The sequence below is a fragment of the Camelus dromedarius genome, chromosome X (assembly GCF_036321535.1).
Source record: "Camelus dromedarius isolate mCamDro1 chromosome X, mCamDro1.pat, whole genome shotgun sequence".
NCBI lineage: Eukaryota > Metazoa > Chordata > Mammalia > Artiodactyla > Camelidae > Camelus > Camelus dromedarius.
Genome location: NC_087472.1, coordinates 29,563,573 through 29,575,504, shown reverse-complemented (window position 1 = coordinate 29,575,504; position 11,932 = coordinate 29,563,573). Strand labels below are relative to the sequence as shown.

The 11,932-nt window shown below is 35.7% G+C and overlaps 1 pseudogene; it reads right to left on the bottom strand.

Moving 5' to 3' along the window:
* Positions 1-7,270: 7,270 nt before the first annotated feature.
* Positions 7,271-8,233, bottom strand: LOC105103142 (glyceraldehyde-3-phosphate dehydrogenase-like; annotated as a pseudogene).
* Positions 8,234-11,932: the final 3,699 nt, after the last annotated feature.

The following is an 11,932-nucleotide window of genomic DNA, read 5'->3' as shown; positions in this document are numbered from 1 at the left end:
AGATTTTATAATTCTACTGGATATACAGAGCATGCTTCCATGAGACGTAGTCATACAAGACAGGATGTAATTTGTAGCAAAAATGAGCAGTAGAAGTGATAATTATTTTAGAAATCCAAAGAAAGTGAGGAATTAAGAGTTGTCTAGTATTCCTCTAAGATTGTTACCAGAAAAAAGAGGAATAAGGATTACCTCGGTTCTTAGTCACTTGAAAAAAAATGAATTTTTGACAAGAGACAGCATGATATAAATAAGATTTTATTAGTAAAGTAAAAACTTAGTAAAATATAGTACACTCCCGAGAATTGGGAGCGGGCCAATCCAAGAGAGATAACATGGAGCCGCTCATTCGTTTTTCCTGTTTTTCTATCCTGGCTTAGTGGTGTTTTCGTGATTGATTGATTGATTGATTCACGGCCCAGGTTCTTTGAGTGCTCAGGCTGATTGACAGCTCACGTTCCTTGTGTTCAGGCTGATTGACAGCCCACGTTCCTTGTGCTCAGGCTGATTGACAGCTCACGTTCCTTGTGCTCAGGCACGCCCATCTCTTCTACGCATGCTTTTACCCATGATGCACACAGAGGGGAGGAGGCTCAAACTCTGGTGTTAATTACATTATAATGAGCATTGGGTCAAGTTAAGGCGGGTCTTTCTCTACTGCGCAGCCGCAGCCGCAGCATTGGACTCCAGCCGCTTTCCTTCCTGGCTCTCATTTAGAGAAAGTAAGTTTTTGGAGCCCCTTATTCTGAGCGCAGGTTTACTGTTATTTTTCTGGGTTGCTCCTTTCCCCTTCCTCTCCCCCTGCCCGGTGCTCACTTCTATCTAACTGCCTAACAAGAGGATTTCATGGAGGTAAGAGACTGACATTAGCTGGGTTTGAGAGAGGAAATTCTGTGGTGTGCTCAAACTTGTGAAGTTGGATTTATTACAGTACGTGCAGGCATTAGTGAGTGTAAAATCTGCTATGGGTCTAAGAACCACTTTGGGGCACCTTGAGGTGGTACAAAAGGATGAATTGCTTTATTCACAGTCTCAATATTGCTTATGTGATTACAAGAAAAGCAGCAAGGCAGGATAGGGAAAGCATGGGTTCCTGCGTCAACTGGCCTTGGGTTTAAATCCTGCCCCTGCAGTTTTGGACAAATTGCTTAAATTCTTTAAGTTTTCTCATATGAAATCCTGTTTCCTTAATAATTTAGTGAATATGTATTATTTGTCTATTTTGTGCCAGGCAGTATGCAAGGTTCTGAAGACAAATAAGATACATAGATCCACATGGAATTTCAGTCTCTAAAAGAGAAAATTATACCTACCTCATAGGGTTTCATTGAAGATTAAGTGTATTATAAATTCATGTTGTAATACTGTAAAATGTAAATAAAGCAATATATTTAAACTGTGGCACCATACCTGCCCTACAATAATGGTAGCTGATATTACTGGTACAGACTCTTTAAGATATTTTAAGGCATCTCAGGTGATTTTAATGTAGAGCCAGATTTGAAAATCACTGCTCTAGAGCAGTGGTTCTCAAACTTGATTGCATATTAAAATCATTTGGGATAGTTTACAAACTTCTGATCATGGGCCCCACCCCCAGAAATTCTGATTTACGTGAACTCAGGTGTGACCTAGGTCTTGGCATTTTAAAAATATACTCAGGTAATTATAATGTGCAACTAATTATGATGCGTTTGACTTTTTATTTTCATTTTCTGTCCTAAATCTTTTATAATATTTATTAGGGATTCTGATAAATGCAACTTTATAATGACAGGACTCCTTATACAATATAAAATTAGAGAAAAATAAGGAAGGTGAGCCTATTTATTTATCACATATTATGCTTAGTTTTACAATGATAGAATACGTGGAGCCAGGTTTGATTAGTAGCAATGGAGAGCATCTACCTGTTTACATTACAGCAGGAATTAGAGTGAGTGTGTTATGTCATTGTTGTCATTCTTGTCATCATCATTTCAGCATGATTTATTCGGTTTTGTAGGCAGACACCAAGAAAGTGATGATGATGTGTGTGTGTGCACACGCATACACAGTTCTCTAACAATCCTTTGAGCTAATATTATCTCATTAGAGATGAGTAAAAAGAGATTGATGAATAATAACTTGGCCATTGTAATCAACCTAGTAAGTTTTAAAACGTGGATTTTAACCCTATTATGCCAGACTTTAAAATATGTATGCTTAATTACTTTATACTGTCTCAGGAAGAGATAACCTATACTTCTGAACTCTTCTCTTGTTCTGATCAGAAAATATTCCTTCATGCTCTCGTATGTCACCTGGCTTTTGATGTGTTGCTCTCCTAAATTCCCAGTAATTATTTGTGTATATTTTCATTGTGATACTCTGGTATTGACCTGCAATTTTATCTGATATTTAGTATCTGCTTTAATACGTACACCAAGGTAAGTATGATTATTCTGCATTAAAATCAAGGAAACGGAGACTCACAAGTTAGGTAACTTGCCATGAGGGACAACTGGTTAGTATTGAAGCCAGTGTCAGAACTCAGAAATAACAAAGTGCATGCTTTCAGCCACTACAAAAGAATCATACAGTTATTTTACCCAGCTCCCCCTTCCATATGATTTTCCATTCCCCTCCCAGATGTCCAACAACTGTCTGCAGCAGAGTCAGATACTCAGGGTAGGGGAAAGGGCATCTAGGCCTCAGCTTCTCAGGAGAAACTGAAGCTCACTTGTTTAAGATTGCATACAAATAAAAATTACCTTGATATGAAAGCACTGAACCTCATATTCTTAAAAGGAATGTCTGGTCAGAAGAATGGAAATAGTATTCACTGTTACACCAATTATTTTGTGCCTCAGGTCATCAAGAAAAACGCTTAATATAATTCGTTAAATGAGCTGAATTTTAGGAAGATTCAGAGATGACTAAATAAGAGGGAAAATGCTCTGAAAGCTTAAATTTACAAGTTACAGTTATCTAGAAAATTAACTTGTATTACTACTTTATTCTCCAGTTGTGTAAAAGAAGTGTATGTGTAATGCAGCAATTCCTGTTTGGTAGATTGCCATCTCTGACTTGGAATTTAATGTTTTCCTTTCTATTTTTATCTCAGTATGCTACAAAAAGCAATTAATGACTATACTTGCTATGGTATTTTTCTTGAGGACATATCCACAAATCCACAATATTCAATGCCCTATAAAAAGACATGCACACAGGCACAGTCCTTTTACACTTATTTCCAGTTTAGTTAAAGCTAAGCTTCCCATGAATAACAGTATGCTTTACAATAGTGAAAATGGATTAAATTTGGCTTCAAAGTGTTTTAAATACCAACAGTATTGAAAGTGATATTTATGGATCCAAAGTTGCCCATCAAATGTACAGATGGCTTTTCAATAAATGATAATTAGACCAGCATTTCCCAAAGCTCCTACTAAAGTACATTAATTTAATGGGGTGTTTAAAGTAAGCATGCAAAAAATATCCCTTGGTATGTTTGTGAATACTAGGTTAAATGAATGTATATATGTTGTTTTCTTACAGGACTTTTCAGTGCCTTTAACGTGCTAGTGCACATTTTGATTTCCTAAAAGGAGAGTATATATTGTGCAACATTTCCCAAACTTACTTGACTATTAAACCATTGGTTTACATGGTATTCCATAAAGCACAGAAGAGAAAATTTTGCTTTAGATATTTTAATGAATAATGAAGGCTTTGGGAATTTCTATTTACACTAAAGGAAGAGAAAAGCAGTAGAATTATAGCAAAACTTGCTTATTCTGCTCCTCTCTAGTTTGATACACCTGTTTTAATAATTTCTAGTGACACGAAGATATTCTTGGTCAGTCACGGCTAACCTAGAGAAGAACCAGATTCCATGTGCATACGGGATAGACACACCCCAGAAATGAAAAGCATTGCAAGGCTTCATCCCAAAAGAATGGAAAGAACATTTCTCAATACAGATTTCTCTTTGTCTCTTGCTTTCTCTCTCTTCTTTCCTTCTTTCCTTTCTCCTTATCTTTTTATTTTTTTACTGTATGATTCAATTTATACAATGACCAAGTCAGACAAAATTGATCTATGGTGATAGAAGCCAGAGTAATGATTACCTCTGAGGGGTAGGTACTGACTGGGAGAGACATAGAAGAAACTTCTCAGTGATAAAAATGTGCTACATGTTGATCTAGATGAAAAGTTACATATATAAACAGCTTTATATATATATATTTAAAAACTTATTAAAAATTTAACTCTTTACTAAAGTTGTGTATACCTTATTGGATACGACCTTTACATCAACAGAATAAATTTTGAAAACTTAAGTAATATCTATCTCTACCTCTTTCTCTATTTTTCTTTCCTATTTAATAGAGATTTCTTAATACATATATTTGAAGGGAACTCTGCACTACCCCGGCAACCATATCAACACACACAATGAGTGAATGACTACACACGGATAAATAGTATTTGCAGGTCTGTACATATATTTAGCATTTACTGTTAGAGAATGGGATACCAACGGAAGGAGGAGCAGTGGAGCAGTCTCTGCCCCAGTAAGGAGAAAGATTTTATCAGTGACATTTAGACTTGCTGGTGCATGGCGGTATTAAAAACAGCAAAAAGAGGAACAACAACTTTCAGGAATTTTATCATTGTTTTTCAATTCTCTGAAAACAGTGCACTCCCCCTGTGCCTGCACCTGGGGTGGACTACCTCCACTACCATGTACTTGGTATCCTACTGCTGTTAGAATTTGTCTTTAAATAAATCTCCACTTAAGACACTAAATTCCTAACAGACTTCTACAAAATAATGATTTGTACATCTTTCAAAAACATCTAAAACAATTTTCTGCTAATACTGAGCATTTTCACACATGCTAAGATTTATTATTCAAAAGTTTAAAAAAATGGAGGAAAAAATCAACAGAGCCTCTTAAAACTGGCATAAATATGACCATAGAAATGGATACTTGGAAATACCAGCATACTTATTTTGAAATTCACTCAGTGACACCTATTAAAATCAAGTGTGCTGAAAATTTCAGTTGTATAAATTTCCCCCCAAATGGTCATGTCCTTCAGTAAGGAATACTTAAACTGATTACAACCTGTACCTCTCATTTCTTGTATTTTCAATGTACAATGTATTTAAAGTGGACTAAATGATTTCTGTAGCCAGATACCAAACAAAAAGGCCATTGTTATCTTGGCCTCCTCTAGGCTACATTTACCCTTCTCTGCTTCAACTCTAATTCCAGCTGCTTGAAGACCTTACAATTCTTTCTCTTTCCAGAGATATTCACTGGCTTTTTGTTATGCTCTTTAGTCCCTGATCCAAAATTACTTTTGCCCCAGTGATTACATCTTCCCTTGCTTCTCAAAAAAAAAAAAAAAAAAGACTTAGTATAAGCCTATTATTCCTTGTATCTGAAGAAAATTGGGGAAAAAAGTGCTCAGATTCTCTTAGAGAAGTAGAGGGTTCAGATGTTTTTCATCAACATCACACATCCATCCAGAATATGAAGAGAACAGTAGTGGTACTGTATTGCGGGTAATAGAAATACAGAAAATGTAATAGCTATTTGATGATGGGATAAGGGCCAGTGATCACTAGAAAATAAGATTAAAATTCATTTGTATTCTGATTATTACTGAATTTCTGATATTAATATTCTAATGTGTAGAAATCATTGCTTAGGTAAACCCTCTAGGATTTCAGATAGTATTGAGCCAGACCAGGATGTTAACAAAATTTCCAGGAGTTAACCATCTATATCTTAATTTGAACAATGGTACACTGGATTTAATTTTCTGTTAAAGAGAAGCCCACCTCCTTCCATTTGTGACTAGTGGCACTCAGTTTCGTATATTCAATTCTGAACTTTGCAAGACACATGAAACTAGCCCAATTATAATTTTTTCATGTTTTTAGATGGCATGGCTTAATTCTTCATACCCCCAACCTTGATAATACTTGATGTCTGCCTTAAGTGTGCTTCAATTAAAAAATATTAAATTCAAATTTTTCTTTATTTTTATTAACTTAAAAAAATTAGGTCTTTCTCCTCTACATGTAAAAGTGGGGTTTTTTTGGTCAAAATCTTGGTAATGTGAACATATATATTAGAAATATTTTTCTTCCTAGATTTGGCTCAGTGTAGCAAACATTTACTGAATGTCTATGAAAGCCAGGGGAGGCACCAGTGCTAAATATAGGCATTTGCCATGAATGAATGTTTTCTCTTTATCCATTGTATTAAGGTAAAACTTTATAAAGTTTCTCTCTGTACCGTGAACATCAGTATTGGCAATCACAATTTTCTCAGCCATCCAATCACATTTAGAGCGGCAACTGGTTCTTATTTCTAAATCTCTGGATGATTTTAATGTGGAAACTTTATTCAAAGAATCACATCTTTATACAGCGTCTGAAGGATGATACTCAAATTTACTGGTAACTAATTGTTTTGTAGAGTATATTAGAGAACATCTTGAAGTTGTTAATAACCCCTCTTCAACTGGAAGTCACAGATTAGAATTCTGTGAGCATACTTATCAAGTGATTTCTCTCTCCCTCTGAGTAGTAATATGTAGGAACAGAAACTCAAACCAAAACAAGCAAACAAAACCGGAATGTTTCACCAAATTCCAGCGATGGAAAACATTCTGATGGTTATTGACTCCAATTCTATATATCATTGTTATTCTAGATAAAATGACTTCTTCTTTTGTAGATTCAGGCTTTGAAATCTAATTAAGCAGGGTAGGATATGTAAATAAAAATACAACACGCACATACATCATAAAAGCACAGGTCTTTGGAATCAGATCTTGATTCTATTCTTGGATCTGTAATTTTCTAATAACTTCAAGTAACTTTACTCAGCATTAGTTTCCTAATCTATAAAATGGAGGTAATACGCATAGTTCCACTGGGTTATCATGAAAAATAAACAAAACAAAATGTGCATAGCAGAGTGAACAGATACCACTTGAACAATTGGTAACAGAATTTCTCTCATGAAAGAAACCATCTTTGGTTGAAAAAGGAAACTATTTACTTATTTAGGCTGAGTATAGTGTACTCTATTGTTGGTACATGACAAGGCAAGGCTCACTAAGTCCCTCCCCTACTTTAGGGGGTCTGGAATGGAAAAATTTGGGTATTCTCAGTATGTTGGGGAATCAAGTTGGGGCAAGGTCTCCCTAGCAGCTGAGAGTGTCTCCCATGCTCTCACTGGGGCTGGAGGTCCAGGGTGCTCTTACTCCTCAGAGGCTATGTGGACCAGAAGACCCACAACACTGTTGTTGTAGCCAAATTCATTGTCATACCAGGAAATGAGCTGACAGAATGGTTGTTGAGGACAATGCCAGCCCCAGCATCAAAGGAGGAAGAGTGGGTGTCGCTGCTAAAATCACAGGAGACAACTTGGTCCTCAGTGTGCTCTGGGATTGCTGCTTAGGGGGCCTTCTAATGCCTGCTTCACCTCTTCTTGATGCCGTCATATTTAGCAGCTTTCTCCAGGCAGCAGATCAGATCTACATCAAAAACACTGGGGTTCGGGACATGTATGGCCATACCAGCGAGCTTCCCATTTAACTCAGAATTGAGCTTGCTCCAAAGCCTTGGCAGTGCCAGTAGAAGCAGAGATGATGTTCTGGGCAGTCCCTTATCCATCACAACAGTTTCCTACAGGGCCCATCTGTGGTCTTCTGGGTGGCAGTCATGGCATGGACTGTGGTTGAGTCCCTCCATGATGACATTGGCCAGAGAGGCCAAGCAGGTGATGGTGCAGGAGGCATTGTTGACCATCTTGAGGGAGTTGTCATACTTCTTATGGTTTGCACCCATAACAAACATGGAGACGAAGGGACAGAGGTGGTGAGCCTTTTGGCTCTATCCTTCATGTGAGCTCCAGCCTTCTCCAAAGTAATGAGGACACCAGGACACCACAACACATTCAGCACTAGCATCACCCCTTTTGATGTTGGCAGGATCTTGCTCCTGGAAAATGGAGATGGGCTTCCCACTGATGACAGGCTTCCATTTCTCACAATGGACCGTTCTGTTGAACTTGCCATGGGTTCACACAGCAACATGTAAACCATGTAGTTGAGATCAATGAAGGAGTCATTGATGGCAGTATCCACTTTGTCATAGTTAAAAGCAGCCCTGGGACCAGGCGCCCAGTACAGACAACTCCACCTACTCTGGCCTTTACCATCATGTCTTAAGTACGTGGCTGGCATTGCACAAGAAGATGTGACTGCCTGTTGAATGGGGAGGAGCAGAGAAGCTAAACTATTTATGTCGTTACAAAGATAAGGTCCTGAAACCATGTTTAGAAAAAGACAGTAAGAAATAATTAATACTTTGCTTTAGAAGTTAATAGATTTTGTGGGTCATGAGGAGAAAGAAGAGAGAGAGAAGATAAATCGTAATTATGGAATTCTGAACTACAGGGAAGTAGGTGGCTGGAAATATTTAGTGTTGGGATAGCCAAAAGGCTCTTAAAATAACTTCAAGGACCCTGTAGGAGGCACAATGGTGCTCTATCTAGATGATCTTGAAACTCTCCCTTTCCCCATCTTAAATGTGGGTTTGTTTATAAGAATCTGAATGTAAAAATCTTTGGGAGACAGGTTACTGGATCCACACGCTAAGACATATGCATGCAGAGCTGGAAGTACCTGTGAGTTAACTTTTCCCTTGGGTTTCCCTTAAGCCTGTGATTGACAGTGGGGCAAGGTATAAAAACCTAGCTCTCTTGATTGAAACTGGGGCAGATTCTGAGGTATAATTTATACTCCAGAGCTCTCCATAGGATCAGACAGTCTGGGACTGCCTGAAATATCACTCCCACTTGACTTTGTTCCTTTCTCTTTACTGTTTTCCCCTTCTCTTGTTTTTCCTGGGAGCACCTTCTTGATAAGCGAATCCTTCTCTGAGGATTCATTTTGGAGACTAAAACCTAGGATAGGCCCATTTCTTAGAGTCACTTGGGGTGCATGTTATAATTGTTTATTCATGGTCACCCAAGGGGTGATATCTACTTTTTTCCCCCAAAACACTAATGCTTATATACAATAAAATTTAAGAACCAATGGTCTGAATTATAATTATTAACCAGTTATGGGCAATTCTAAACATAGGTTTCTAATCCAGCCGACTGACTTAGCTTCTTTAAATGATCAAAACCATCTTCCCTTAATATCTGTCTTCACATCACCTCCCTCCAATATCCAGAATAACAAACATAAATTCACATTTTTCTATATATTTTCTTTTACAAAATAAATCTCAAACTTCAGTTAACTTGTACAGATTAGAGATTTTAAAAGTAAAATATAATGTTTACTCTTGGATTTCTGAATTTCTATAAAGTTATGAAAAATGCTGACTATAAAAGGTGAATAAATCTAATTATGATTTTGAAAGTGCTTTCAGAATAAGGTTTGAATTCCTAGGCTTGCTTAATATTCAAGCTCTACAACTAACATCAGTCTAACTATAATATCTTTGTACATCAATCTAATTATCTGTGTGTTACTTGGTGTTCTCTGAGAGAATGATTGATGATAATGACCTGAATTGTGTTTCTTATATAATCTCTTCTGCTACCATTTGCATAGAGAAGCATCACTACCCACAAATTTCTCCAAGAAGGCCTTCAGATGTAGAAGGACCATGTCTCAGTTTTGAGAGGCTAGAATAATTCATGGAGCTAAAGGTGTGTGAATCTTTTTATATGCTGGATTCAATTTAGGTGAAGGCAGAGATGGCTCTTGATCTTTTTCTAAGTATGAACTCATACATCATTTTGTAGGATGGGTCACAAGGCACTTTAGTAGACATTTACTAGCTCTTGCAGAATGTTCTTTTTTTTTTTTTTAAGTCACTTAACCTTTATTCTTCAAAGGGGCAGAAATCCTTCCAAAGGGCTTGAAATTATGTCTACAATCAATACTTTTTATTGTACTGATCCTATTCTAGAGCCTTTGTTTTTGATCACATTTTTTTTTTCAGTCTGTTGATGTACTGGATTACATTGATTTTTCAAATGTTGAACTAGCCCTGCATACCTAGATTAAATGTCACCTGGTTATAGTGTATAATTCTTTTTATATATTGTTGGATTTGATTTGCTACTTTTTTGGTGAGTATTTTTGTATGTATGTTAGTAAGCTATATTGGTGAATAGTTTTTCTTTCAGTGTCTATCTGGTTTTGTTATTAGGGTTATTCTGACTTCATAAGATGAGTTAGGAAATGTTCTCTCTGCTTCTATTTTCTGGAAAATATTGTGGAGAATGAATATTATCTTTTCTTTAAATGTTGGTAGAATTTACCAGTGAAAATATCTAGGGATAATGGTTTATTTTTGAAAGGTTATGAAGTATTGATTCAATTTCATGAATACATATAAGTGTATTCAGATTATGTACTTCTCCTTGTGTGAGTTTTCAGTTTGTGTCTTCCAAGGAATTGAAAGACATTTCATCTAAATTATCCAATTTGTAGATATAGAGTGATTCATACTATGCCTTTGTTACTCTTTTTATGTCTGTGGGATCAGTAGTGATGATCCCTTTTTTTGGTTTTAACATTAGTAATGTGTGCCTTCTCTTTTTTCCTCTGGTAGCTTAACTAGAGATTTATTAATTTTAAAATTTGTTTTCTCAAAGAACCAACTTTCGGTTTTGTTGATATTTTTCCTCTATTGATTTCCTGTTTTCACTTTCACTGATTTCTTCTCTAATTTTTATTATTTCTTTTCTTCTTGTTGCTTTAGGCCTAAATTGTTCTTTTTTCTAGTTTCCTGAGATGGAAACTCAGATTATTGATTTTAGATATTTTTTATGTTATATTCATTTACACTCTAAAGGTCCCTCTAAATTTTGCATACTCTGCATCCCAAAAATTTTGATAAATTTCGTTTTCATTTTTTATTTAGTTCAAAATATGATTAATTTCATCCTGATACATTTTATTTGACCCATGTGTTATGTATGTGTTATTTAATCTCCAAATTTTGGGAATTGTCCAGCTTTTTCTGTTACTGATTTCTAGTATAATTCCCTTGCAGATAACATCTTTTGTATGATTTATGTTTCTTTGCATTCACTGAGGTGTTTTATAGCCCATACTGTGGTCTGTCTTGGTGAATGTTCCAGCAAGCTTGAGAATAATAGTATTCTGTTGGCACTGGATAGAATATTCTATAAATGGCAATCAGATCATGTTCATTTATAGCCCTTTTCAGTAAACTATATTCTTATTGATTTTCTGCCTACTTGATCTGTCGATACTGAGAGAAGTGTATTGAAGTTTCCAACTATAACAGTGAATTTTTCTATTTCTCCTAGCAGTTTTAGCCTAATGTATTTTGATGCTCTGTTGTTAGCTGCATGTGTATTAAAGATTGTTGTATCTTCTTAGAGAAGTGATCATTTTATAGTTATGTAATACCCATATCTTTCCCTGATAATTTTCCTTGTTCTAAAGTTCTAATTTGTCTGAAATTAACACAGCAACTGCAGCTTTCTTTTCATTGGTGTTATTATGCTGTATTTTTTCTCTTTCTTTTTTTTTTTTTTTTTACTTTTAACCCATCTATGTTTTTATATTTAAAGTGGATTTCTAGTAGACAATGTGTTGGGTCTTGTTTTTTTTAATCCACTCTGATAATCTGTCTTTTAATTAATATATTTAGATCATTGGCATTTAATGTGATTATTGATCTAGCAGGATTAATATCTACCATGTCTCTAATAATTTTCTGTCTGATACATTTCTTCTTTCTTTTGCACCCTCTTCTTCAGCTTTCTCTGATGTTTAGAATTTTTTTGTGATTCCAATTTGTTATTAATTGTAGTTCAAAATTTTTTTGTTATTACTCTAGTTTACAATACACATTTTAAACT